This window comes from Peromyscus californicus, unplaced genomic scaffold (assembly GCF_007827085.1).
Source record: "Peromyscus californicus insignis strain IS unplaced genomic scaffold, ASM782708v3 Scaffold_23__1_contigs__length_62951481, whole genome shotgun sequence".
NCBI lineage: Eukaryota > Metazoa > Chordata > Mammalia > Rodentia > Cricetidae > Peromyscus > Peromyscus californicus.
This window is the reverse complement of record NW_026294534.1, coordinates 23,019,072-23,031,661: the sequence shown is the minus strand read 5'-3', so window position 1 is coordinate 23,031,661 and position 12,590 is coordinate 23,019,072.

Genomic DNA, 12,590 nt, shown 5'->3' with positions numbered 1-12,590 from the left:
GGCTCTTTCTTGTAAGCCTGAAATAGCGCGGTTAAGAAAGGTGTCAGAGTTGTGCCTCATGCAGGTGCTTTGGTGCACATACTTGTGTTAAGAAAAGTTACCTTGTTATTCTATGCTCATAAGTGTTTTGTCTACACGCATATCTGTACACCTCGTGCGTGCCTATCTTGGAACTTGAGTTTCTGAATGTTTGTCAGCCATGATATGCTCTTCACTGCTGAGCCATCCATCCCTTCAGCTCCATGGCATGCACTTCTTACTACATTATTTGCAACTACCCTATCTGTGATGCCTGTCTGCTTCCCCACCACCCGCCTGTGTGACTTTCCGCAAAAGTGCGATAGCTCAGATCTCTGTGTCTCAACTTCTGTACTGAAGGAGAAATGTAGATAATAATTCTAAGTTCGTAGGGCTGTTGGGAGATTTTTTTTTAAGGTTTAATGTACATAAATACTGAGAACAATATCTGATAAAGTTTGTACAGATGTTAGCTCCTATTGTTATGCCACAGCACTAGCAATAACTTACATTTCTTCTTGCCAAGGAAATTTGGTCATTAGAATCCTAACTCGAGGTCTCTTTCATTTGGCTTTTCCTACTCTGACCAATTGGTGGCACTCCTGATCAATCACTGTTAACCACATCCAAGGGAACCTTCCCAGACAAAGGCCCAAGTGCAGCATGATGCTGGTCAATAAGAGGTTATTGTGTCCACTCTGTGTGGTTCGTTTCTTTTCGGTAACGTGTCCCTGTGCTCAGTGGATCCAGGCGTGCTCTTGGACTTAAGGAATGCTCTTTATTGTAGAGATCTCGTGCTGAGCTTCCTGAAGCCAGAGCTGGCTTTGTTTTTACTCCTAGTGCCTGGCACAATTTAGTCAGGCAACAAATGTATCCTGAACCCCCATGACCACACACAGAGGACAGACTGAATTGATCATGGTCCAGCCACACAATGCAGCTGCATGGAGCTGCATCCACACAATGCAGCTCGGTCCAGCTGCACTGAGAAGAAGAGAGCAATCTTTGTGTAATGCTGTGAAACTCCAGGATATATAGACAGGTGAAAAGGGTAGGAGGAGGCAGTGTAGATTTTATCTTCTTGTAAAACAGATGGGAAAATAGAGAGCAAAATGTATGCATTGCTTTGTATGTCAATAAAGTAGATATGCAATCTAAATAACAAACTAATAAAAAATTACACGTAGGGTGTACTGGTTTGTTTTGTGTCAACTTGATACAAGCTAGAGTCATTGGAGAGGAAGGAGCCTCAGCTGAGGAAATGCCTTCTTGAGACCCAGCTGTAAGGCATTTTCTCAATTAGTGATCAATGGGGGAGAGCCCAGTCCATGATGGGTGGAGCCATCCCTGGGTTGGTGGCTCTGGTTCTGTAAGACAGCAGGCTGAGCAAGCCAGGGGGAGTAAGCTATTAAGCAGTACCCCCCCCCACATACACACACACACACATGGTCTCTGCATCAGCTCCTGCCTCCAGGATCTTGCCCTGTTTGAATTCCTGTCCCGACTTCCTTCAATGATGAACACTCCTGTGGAAGTGTAAAGCTGAATGAACTCTTTCCTCCCCAACTTTCTTTTTGGTCATGGTGTTTCTTTGCAGCAAAAGAAACCCTAACTAAGACATAGAGGAATAATAGAATGAATGGAATAGGAATAACAGCTAGACCTCTCTATACATACTTCAACAGCCTTGACTTTGAAATCATATGAATGCCTTACATAGTTATTTTCGAGAGAAAATAAATCAGGCGTGGTGGCACATGACTGTAATACTAGCATTTGGGAGGCTAAGACAGGAAGATCCAGGCCAGCCTGGGGTAAATAGCAATGTAGCTCATCTGGGAGCATGCTTGCCTAACATGCACAAGACAATGGACTAGAACCCCCAGCACCACATGAAGCCCTTGCTTGAGAGAGAGAGAGAGAGAGAGAGAGAGAGAGAGAGAGAGAGAGAGAGAGAGAGAGAGAATGACTAGAATCATATCTCCAATGTCTCCTTTGAAGGTAGGCTTCTGTTGATCCAAATACTTCCTACCAGCCTTACTTCTAATGGTTCTACCACCTTGCTGTAGTACCACAAGTTAGGGAACAAACTTTTAGCACATGGACCTTTAGGGTTTTAGTTCATATCCAAACAAGCCTATGAGGTAAGTGATTGTGCTCTGCCTTAGACTCCCTGGATGATGCACCACAGGCCCAATGCAACTTGGCCAATAGATCATATACTATATAGATCATATACTCTAGATCATATACTAGAATCTGCAAAACTATGAAAAAAAACTTTTTTCTTCATAATTGGACTACCCCAGCTACTTTGTTATGATGACTAAAACTAAAGAGTAAATGAAGCGTGATCAAGACACACAGCTGGATTTTGCTTAGCCATAATTAATGGAAGTTTTTGGTTTGTTCTGTTCTATTAGGTGAGTATGCTTAGTGCTGGGAATTGAACCTGTGGTCTTACCCATGCCAAACACATGCTGCATCACTGAGCTGTACCCTTAGCTGTAAGTGAGATTCTGATGCATACTACAAAATGGATGAACCTTCAAGACATTATGCAAAGTAAAAGAAGCCAGTGATAAAGGCATATGTTATATAATTTCGCTGACATGAAATTCCCAGAATACACATATCAATAAAGTCACATCATAGACCAGTGGTTCCTAGGAGATGGGAGGGGGAAATGGAGGATGGCTGTGAACATTTACAGGGATTCCTTTGAGGATGCTAAAAATGTCCTGGATGTGGCTAGTGGTAGTGATTGCCCAATCTTGCAAAAATTTAGGAGCTGTACATGCTAAAATGGAATATCATGATTTGCACATTAAGTTTCCGTTAAAAGGTGCTAAAAATAGCCGGGTGGTGGTGGCGCACACCTTTAATCCCAGCACTCGGGAGGCAGAGCCAGGCTGATCTCTGTGAGTTCGAGGCCAGCCTGGGCTACCAAGTGAGTTCCAGGTAAGGCGCAAAGGTACACAGAGAACCCTGTCTTGAAAAACCAAAAAAAAAAAAAAAAAAAGTGCTAAAAATAAAAAATAAAAATAAAAATCCCAAACAAACACTAAAACCATTTCGGGTGAAAACGTCTTCATAAGGAAAAATAAAATGAGAGAAAGTCAAAAAGAGCAATCTAGTTTCTTCATTTTACTAAGAATAACAACTACAGTGATTGAAACATGACATTATTCCCAATTAGACTGTCAAGGTCTCTGTGGCCCAGATGTAGTTTATAACGGATTTCAAAACACCATAAGACAATTATTGCTGAATAAGTCCTCCAGCCACACTTACTTTGAGCTATTTGTCATTATCCTCAGTTTTAGAAATTGTTTAACCGTATACTCCATTAGCTTTGCTACGGATATCACCTGAGACAGGTCATGATGGTGGCAACTTTTCCCCCCCAGGAAATCAAAGGTAATTCACATAAGCTGAAAACAGACCCTTCACTTGTGCCCAACGCTGTAACCTGAGAGCGCTCACATCAAGGGCTTAGCATGCATCCTGTGAAGAGCGGGACATGTAAGCATCCATAGACTTTCCTTCCCGTTGCCTTGCAATGGGTTTTTCAGGCAGGGAAATGGAACGCTGAGGCTTTCTGTCAACACAGATTTTTTTTTTTTTTTTTAAAAAGAACTGACTCTGGACCCGTTGTGAAACTGCCAGTTGGACCAATTCACTACAAAAAGCTGAACCCCAAACGATGCAGGGCCTTGCTTTCTATACATTTTAGCTCCTTTGTCTCCACTTCTGTATTAACATCTATTCTTATTGGGCACTCATAAGGCTATAGGAAGATGACTGGGCTGTGTGAGCATATACTCCTCCCCTTTCTGAAAGAAACTCTTACCACAGCCTGTTCCCACTCTCCAGACTACCATGTCTCTGTCTTCTAAATGCCCCTAAATCTTATCTGCAGGGAGGAGTACTTGAGATTTGGGGTTCCTGTCTACTTGTTTGGGGCTGCCTATGAGCAAACTTGGTTTCAGTGACTGCTTTGCTGTATCGCTGGTGAAACAAGCTTGGTCTGGTAACAGGACAAAGCAACTACTGTGGCGTTGTTCGTATGGGACTGTAAACTCTTTGACATTAATGGTAAAGACTGCTTTACCAGGACACACTTAATTATTTTGAAGAGCATACTAGTGAGACAGATGTGCCCTTTATTTAGTAGGGGGTGGGACCCATAGTGAAAACTGCAAGTTGGGCCACTACTTTTATTCATGTGGCCCACTGTCAGTCTCCATAGTGCGATGAAAGAATAGGGTTGTTCACTTACGTTGCAGGACCAAGACTGGATTTAAAAAGAAAATTAAGGGCTGAAGTGGCGAGGTCTGGAGCACTGAGGAGGAGGAATGTGAGGGCTTGTAGCCCAAAATGATAAACAAATAATAAAGAGGGACAGAGACCTGGGTCAGTAATGGCAGGCCAGCTGGCCCCCTTGAAGCCCTTGAGGAAGGTGTGTAAGGTACGTATCCTAGCTTATTTTTTGGTTTTTCAGGACAGAGTTTCTCTGTGCAATAGCCTTGGCTGTAGTGTAACTTGCTTTGTAGACCAGGCTGGCCTCAAACTCACAGAGATCCGCCTGCCTCTGTCTCCTGAGCGCTGGGATTAAAGGCGTGCACCACCACTGCCCAGCTCATCTCCTAGTTTCTACTGCAGCCGATTGAAACAGACTAAGTAATGACAGCTTCTAAAAATGCCTCCGCTTGTTTTAAGAAACTGCAGACCATCCTGTAGACAAAAATGCTGTGGGATGGTCTGTATGTCAAATGTGTTGCTGATTGGTCAATAAATAAATCACTGATTGGTCAGTGGCCAGGCAGGAAGTATAGGTGGGACAAGGAGGAGAAAAAAACGGGGAAGTGGAAGGCTGAGAAGGGGAGACACTGCCAGCCGCCATGATGAGAAACAACACGTAAAGATGCTGGTAAGCCATGAGCCATGTGGCAAGGTATAGATTAATAGAAATGGATTAATTTAAGCTGTAAGAACAGTTAGCAAGAAGCCTGCCACGGCCATACAGTTTGTAACCAATATAAGTCTCTGTGTTTACTTGGTCGGGTCTGAATGGCTGTGGGACTGGCGGGTGTCAGAGATTTGTCCTGACTGTGGGCCAGGCAGGAAAACTCTAGCTACACAAAAAAGTTAACTAAGAATAATTGTAGTCACTTTTTGGTCACCATAAGGAACAAAGAGATCTTAAAATAATTAATAGCACTTGACTCACTTGCAGCATTGGGCAGTAATACCAGCCAAGCGATGAGCAGAGAGCCAAGGTCAATAGCTAACAAAGTCAGAGACAAAGTTGAACAGGAGGGGGCTTCCACCACCCCTAACTTGGTGTACAGTGCATAAACAGAGTGTGATTATCTCCCTAGTTGGGCCAATACACATGCCTAGAGTGTACAGGTCCATCACTGGCTTCACCCATGATAGCTAGAGCTGATCAATCCTTATAGCAAGTTTCTGAGTTTCTGCTATAACTCTATAAAAATTCTAGACCAAAAATGACTTTTTCCTTTTTGGAAATCATACCCTCCATTGGGAGTTTCTCTCATTTTCCCCTAATTTCTCACTTTTCCTCAATGTTTCATTTTTTTTTTCTGGAATTCTCCTTAGTAAATTTCCATTTTGGCTACACCCACCCACAGCAGTCCATCGCTTTAATCTTCATTGATTGTAAGACAACAAACTCAAGAGTCACTCACTACCCCTGGTTGTTATTTGGTGACTGTGTCTGGCACCCTAGATCCTTGGGTAAGACATAACTAGACTGACGGTCCTGTTATACTCAAAAGCCCTTTATCACGAACACACTAAAATTTGTAAAGTTGGTAGAAGCATGTTGGAATCTTAGTGAAACAAAAACCTTTGAAAAAGTGAGAATATGCCTATAAACAAGAGTGTTGTGAACAAGAACTCTCCATCAAAATAACTACGGGAGCATCCATATTGAAAGTCGGGCTAACTCTGCTTTCTTCCTTGTGATGGAAACAGCTCATCTCCCAAGTACTGTTCATTCTCCAGTCTCCAGGGTTGTTTAGCTTCCTTTTTTGCCCCATGCCTTCATTTTGTGTTTGCTGCAATCAACTTTTTTAGGGTAGGACAGGACCTACCCCAAAGCTTGTCTTTCCACGGGGGCAGCTCCTTCTGTCTGTTTCTAGTAGCCCCCTCTGATTTTCTTCCCTTCGCCTCCTGTTTTCCAGCCATTCTCTTTATTGCGCCCAAATGCTCAGTTTGATCGTGAACATGTTCTCCCTGGGGCTACATTCCTTCCAGCAACTATATTATTTCTCTGAGACACAAACTGTTTAAAAACAAAACAACAAACAATGTACAAGACTGGTTTCCCTACCTGTCATTCTCCTAGCACTGGAATTCTCTTTAGTTAGAGAAAGTTAGCATTTGGTTATGTTTCTCAAATATTTAAGACTTTACAATGAGTTATTTTGTTTGCTTTTTCCATTCGGCTAAGTGATTTAGCTACCCCCACAGCCATATAATAGTTTGTTTGCCTCTTTAATGCCATTTCGAGAGTTATAACTAGTGGTAGAGCTAATTCGTATACACAAGGCAAATAAGCAGGGCCATTTGTCCTATAAAGTGTCCAGAAACTGCTTTTAGCATATTGCTTGTTCTTACTATTTTTTGTAAGTTTCTAGGGATCAAACTCAAGCCTCATATATACTAGGTAGATGCTCTCTGAGCTATGTCCTCCATCTGATTTTTTTTTAAACTTGGAATCATTTCATTTATTATGCTAAATCCTCTTTTCCTGGCTTGGGGGGTATAGCTTTTTTGAGAGGTTGATTTGTTATAAATATCCACATCTTCTTTCCCTTGGTGGCTTTAACAGAACCACCCCGAGATTGTTGCTTAATTTCATTACTTCATTAAGGTTACGAAATGGGAATTTTCTAATTTTATTTCCTTTGGCATTCTTTCAGTGGGAACTACTCCTTAAGCGGGACTTTCCATCTGTAGCTAGTTATGTGATCGCCCTGAATACATCTTGCACAGGGACGACAGGGAAAATGCCTGATTCTTCCCCTTGATGTACCAGTGTTTACAGTAATGAGCGTCGTGCCCCAGTGGCCTTCAATCGACCCTCAGCATTTGCCCATCTGCTGTTCCTGTCAGTCTCATCTGGTCTCAAGGAACTCTGTAGATGTAATGACTCTTTCCCAAAAGTTATACTCCGATTGCCCAGACCATTGCCAACAGAAGTCTTGTCATTTTGGCTACTGGGTCTCTGTCACGTAACCTTGGAATGTTTCCCGGATTTTCAGAAATGCAGATTGCATCAGCCATTTCTCCAAAGCATCCCAGTACTCTTGGAGAGGAACATTATTTAAAAAGCCACAGCTGAGCACTGATCTGTCATTTCTACGAGAGTTCCAATCTATTCCCTTCTTCGGCGTCACTAATCTTTCTTGTGAACACACCTAGGAAGTACAGACTTTGGCATCAGAAACTAACCTGAGCTTAATTCCTTCCCTTCCCACATGCAACCTATCAGAAAATTTTATTGATTTTTTTAGCCTCTAAAGTATACCTTCAATTCTCCTCCTCCTCTTCTTCCTCCAGTGCTATAGATTGAACCCAGGGCTTCATCATGCTAAACCATTATTTGACCGTTAAGCTACAGTCCCAGTTCCCTCTCCCATTCAATATTACCCCTGCCTCATGCCAAGCCCACTTACAAGCCTTCAAACTGACTTTTTTTCCATTCATGCCCACAATTTTATTTCTATTAAAAATTCAGACACCATCACTTCTCTGTTCAAGTCTCATTGCCATAACTGAAACTCCTTAATACGGCTGCTCGGCCCTACATGGTCTTCCTGTGTCTCTTAAATCTCATCTTGTCCCTTTCTTCCTTGTCTTGCTATGCTCCAAATATGTGGCATTTGTCTCCTCCACTCAAGTTCTGTTGGGGCTCCAAGTTCTTCTATCTGCCCTTCTGCCTGGACTCCATTTCCCGCCATGCTTCTGTTCTTAGCGGAGACACCGGCTAGGAAAGGCCTTATCCCACGCCCAGCTCAGTTTAGTGTAGATAGACACTGCATAGCTGACCGTGGTTTCGGATGTGGACATTCATGTTTGTTTAATATCCATGTCTCTCAGGACCCTGGGGTGTGTGTGTGTGTGTGTGTGTGTGTGTGTGTAGGAATCATTTAGTGCTTGGTCACTAGAATAGTACTGGTGTCTACAAGGCACACAGTTAATATGAGCTAGCTGGTGAAAGTTTTGACATTTGAAAGCTTTGACAGAGTAAGATTATCCACGTCAGACTTCTCTACGAATGGCATATTCAGTGGATGTCAGCTATTTCCACTGAAGTAGAGCAAATCCTGACTAGAGTCCTGTGACAACGCTATGGTCAGCCAGGAAAACAAGAGCTGCATTCATCCACATAGCTGCTCTGCTGTTTATTCAATTGTTTTGTCTTTTGACACTGGGTCTCACTATGTAGTCCAGGCTGGTCTGGAACTCACTTTGCAGACCAGGTTAGCCTCAAACATGCAGCAATCCTCCTGTCTCTGCCTCCTGACGGCTGGGATTACACACCGAGCTACATTTTATGATTTCTCCCCCCTCTTCCCCTATGTGTGTGTGTGCGGGTGAATGTACATTTACAGGTGCGTGCGTGCGTGCGTGCGTGCGTGCATTTGAGTGTAAGCATGTGGAGGCCGGGGGTTGACATCCCTGTCTTCATCAGTCCCTCTTCAGTTTATATATTGGGGCAGGGTCTCTTGTATTTGGAGCTCATGAGTTTCCCTAGTTTGACAACTTGCCCTGAGCATCTCCTGTCTCTGCCTCCTAGGTACTGGGATCTCACGGTGTGGTGGACAACCACCCTCCTGGCATTCACATGGGTGCCGAGAATCCAAATTCTGGTCTTCACACTCGATAAGCCTTTTACCCACTGAGTCACCAGCTCAGTCCATTTTGTCGTATCTTACAGTCTTTGTGTCCAGTCTTCCTTGTTTATTTGCATAGCTCCCTATGACCCTGGATGTGAAAACAGCCCCTATTACAACTTTGAGATTTGTATGTATGCTCTTGCATGTGTTTTCCTTAACCGCATTCTGAGGCATTTCCTATTACCTCCATTTATACGAGAGGGACAATGCGTCCAGCACCACTTAGGACTTGACCTGAGTAGGGTGATGAAGAAATAAAGAAGGGACGGACACACAGACACATCTAGAAGAAGAGCTGGGATCAGGCGGGTCTTTTCATATGTCAAACTCTACAGGTCCACTCAGGACTTCATTCTCTCCTCACACATTCATTCACGCAGGCATCTCTTGACTCCCCACAAGGGAAAACTGAGCTTAGAAAGATTGAGAAACTAGTTGGGCAAGATGACACACAGTTAAGGTCAGCCTTTGGATACACAGTGAGTTCGAGGCCAGATTTTGGGGGACATGAGACACTGTTTCACACACACACACCCCCTCCATGATATATTTTAAGAGAAAGGAGAAAACCTGAGGCGCTAGACTGGGAATTCCCAGCTAAGGTGAGAGAAGGCTGGCTTTAAACTCAGTCTTCGGATTCCAGTCTTAGCTTTGTTTACGCCACTACATCTTGTAATGAGGAGAGAAGAGTATCCATATTTTCCTAAAACACAGCCACATGTCACCACCAATTCTTGGCAGTGGACTTTTTGTTTATAAAATATTGGGAACTCAGGGGTTGGAGAGATGACTCAGCAGTTAAGAGCACTTGCTGTTCTTCCAGAAGGACCCACGTTCAAGTTCCCAGCACTCATAATGGATGGCTCATGACTGCCTGTAATTTCAGCTCCAGGAGCTCCAACGCCCTCTTCTGGTCTCCATGGGTACCCACACACGTAGCATAAGTCCACACATACCCATACATAAAATATTTTTTATTTTAAACTTTATTATTAAAAATAAAATGCTGCAAATAAAAAAAATCACACATGAAAATAAACCAGACCCAAAGACTATACAACTCAATGAACTTCAATACAGTTGGAATAAAATATATAAATAAAATATTGGGAACCAACTGTCTTGTGTTTGCTAATGAGGCAGGAGGACTACCAGTTCAAGGGTAGCATGGAGAGAGGCGAGAGGAGAGAGGAGGGAGGAGGGAGGAGGGAGGAGGGAGGATGGGGAGGGAGGAGGGAGGAGGGAGGAGGGGGGAGGGGGAGGGAGGAGGGAGGAGGGAAGAGGGAGGAGGGAGGAGGGAGGAGAGAGGAGTACACATACGTGTAGTGAGATCCTGTCTCTAAAACAGCAAACAAAGCTAATGCCTGCCTTAAGATCCCAGGATAATCAAGAAGAGACCATGCACCATAGGCCGGTTTGACAGTCCCTTCCTCTCAAGGATAGGGCTAGATATGGCCTGGAATGAAGTCCTTATTGGTCTACAACTGGTAGAGGGGCCTTCTATGGGAAGGGTGCGTTTAAAATGTCACACCCACGGAGTATGGCAGGGGTCACGGAGTTTAGTTTGGTTCAAAGCCTTGCTGGGAACGGGTGGGAGAAAGGGCAGCTTTGAGAATGTTTCAGCACAGGGCTGGGAGTCCCTTGCCTTTTAAAAGTGATAGCCAAGCAAAACTAATTGAGAACTGTTCTTTCCTTGTCTGCGCTCACTTTATGATTTTCTCTAAGTAAGACTTCAAGGAAATTATTTCTAATTACTTTACACACATACCCCACTTGAAAATAAACTATTTTGTATGCAGATTTTTAAAGTTCTAAGTCTTTGAATCCCACTTTAAAGAATGCTTTGGGGCCAGGGATGTAGTTCAGGGTACAGTGTTTGCCTAGCATGGCCTAGGTCCTGGCTTTGACTCCCCAGCACTGTTTTTGAAAATGCTGCTTTAGCTATCAAAAGATTTGATATAAAATTCCTTTAATAATAAGAAAAACTCCCTGGCACATGGGAGGTCATTATTCAACTTCATGTACACAACTTCCCAAACACGCAGAGCATGTAATTCATTGTCTGGTGGTGGAGTCTGTTTCTCATGTGTCTTAATCTGAACATGTAACTCTTGACTCTTACAAACCTGTGATGAATTTTCTGGATTTCTGTCTTTGCAGAGTCATCAGCATATAATAAGACTCTGTTCCTTGGTTGAATGACCAAGTTAGGGATTGCATTTTAAGCATGAGGAAACAATTTTTTTTTCTCCCTTGTCGCATTCCTTTCTAAAAGATTGCTCAAAGTGGTGCTTAAAAGATAATTCTAGCTTGCTAAATTTAGGGTGTGGATAAAGTCCAAAACGAGAATACTCCATTGGTAATTGTGCAAGACATGTTAATATGTAGGGCAAGGGAGGGTATCTCAAACTCCTAATGATTTTTTCCCTCCCTCCTTCTCTGACACACAACATGTAATTTAACAAGATTCAAAGTGAACCGGGTCAGTGACAAGCTTTTTACCATCATGACTGCATTTTAAATATAAAACAAGGGGAGTTTTAGATATAAAATATGGTTTAGTGGTACAGTACATGCTTAGTATGCGCTAACTCTTGGCTTCAATTCCTAGCCCTATAAAGAAGTAAATAAATGATTTCATATTTGAGATGTTCTACAAAAGCACCTTGAAGCCAGAGATATTCTCAAAATCAGCAAGTTATTTCATTATTTTTGTAGTACTAGGATGTAAAATGTAGGGCACTGGGCAATGCTAGGGAAGTTTACTACTAAACTTCATTATCAGCCTTTGAGTTTTTGGTCACTTTGTATCAAAGGCTGGCCTGGAAATCCTGGTCCTCCCCGAAGAGTCTCCAAGAATGCTGGCTTTACAAAGGTACATTACTGGGCCTAGCTTGCTTACCTTTGTGTTTAAGATATTGTTCAGGTCATTGTCAGTCTACTGTCCAAACAAAACAAAACAAAACAAAACAAACAATAAAAGCAGCAGCAGGGGCTGGAGAGATGGCTCAGCGGTTAAGGGCTCTTCCAGAGGTCCTGAGTTCAATTCCCAGCAACCACATCCCAACCATCTGTAATGAGATCTGGTGCCCTCATCTGGTGTGCAGGCACACATGCAATGTAGACAGAGCACTGTATACATAATAAAGTAGCAGCAGCTCCCTGTACAAACTGGTACAAGAAGTGTACAGTTATCTGTATCCTGCTTTGAAATGCATTAAAACCATATTGATGATGGAAATATGTGATAAAGCAGATGTAGCAACATGTTCTTGGAATAATTCAAGTGGTTCACTCTACAACCTTCTTGCTATAAAAGGATGAAGGAGGCAGGGTACCACACATATTTACTTCCCAGGTAGGACTACCGAGTTGGTGCCGGACAGGGCAGTCATGGGGCCCTAGATGTCTTCAACTTTGGACATGTCATTAAACTCCTCACCTTCCAACCTGGCCCCAAATGACAGGCTGGTGGTAGTAGTAAGGCCTTTGGGGGCACAAAAGACAATCCAGGGTTAACAAATACAGAAGGATGGAGTAGAGGGTTTTGATCTCTGGGACATGTTGCAGTTTCAAAGTGAAATGTCCCCGACAGGTTCACATGTTGAACATTTTATACCCCAGTCAATACTGCTGTTT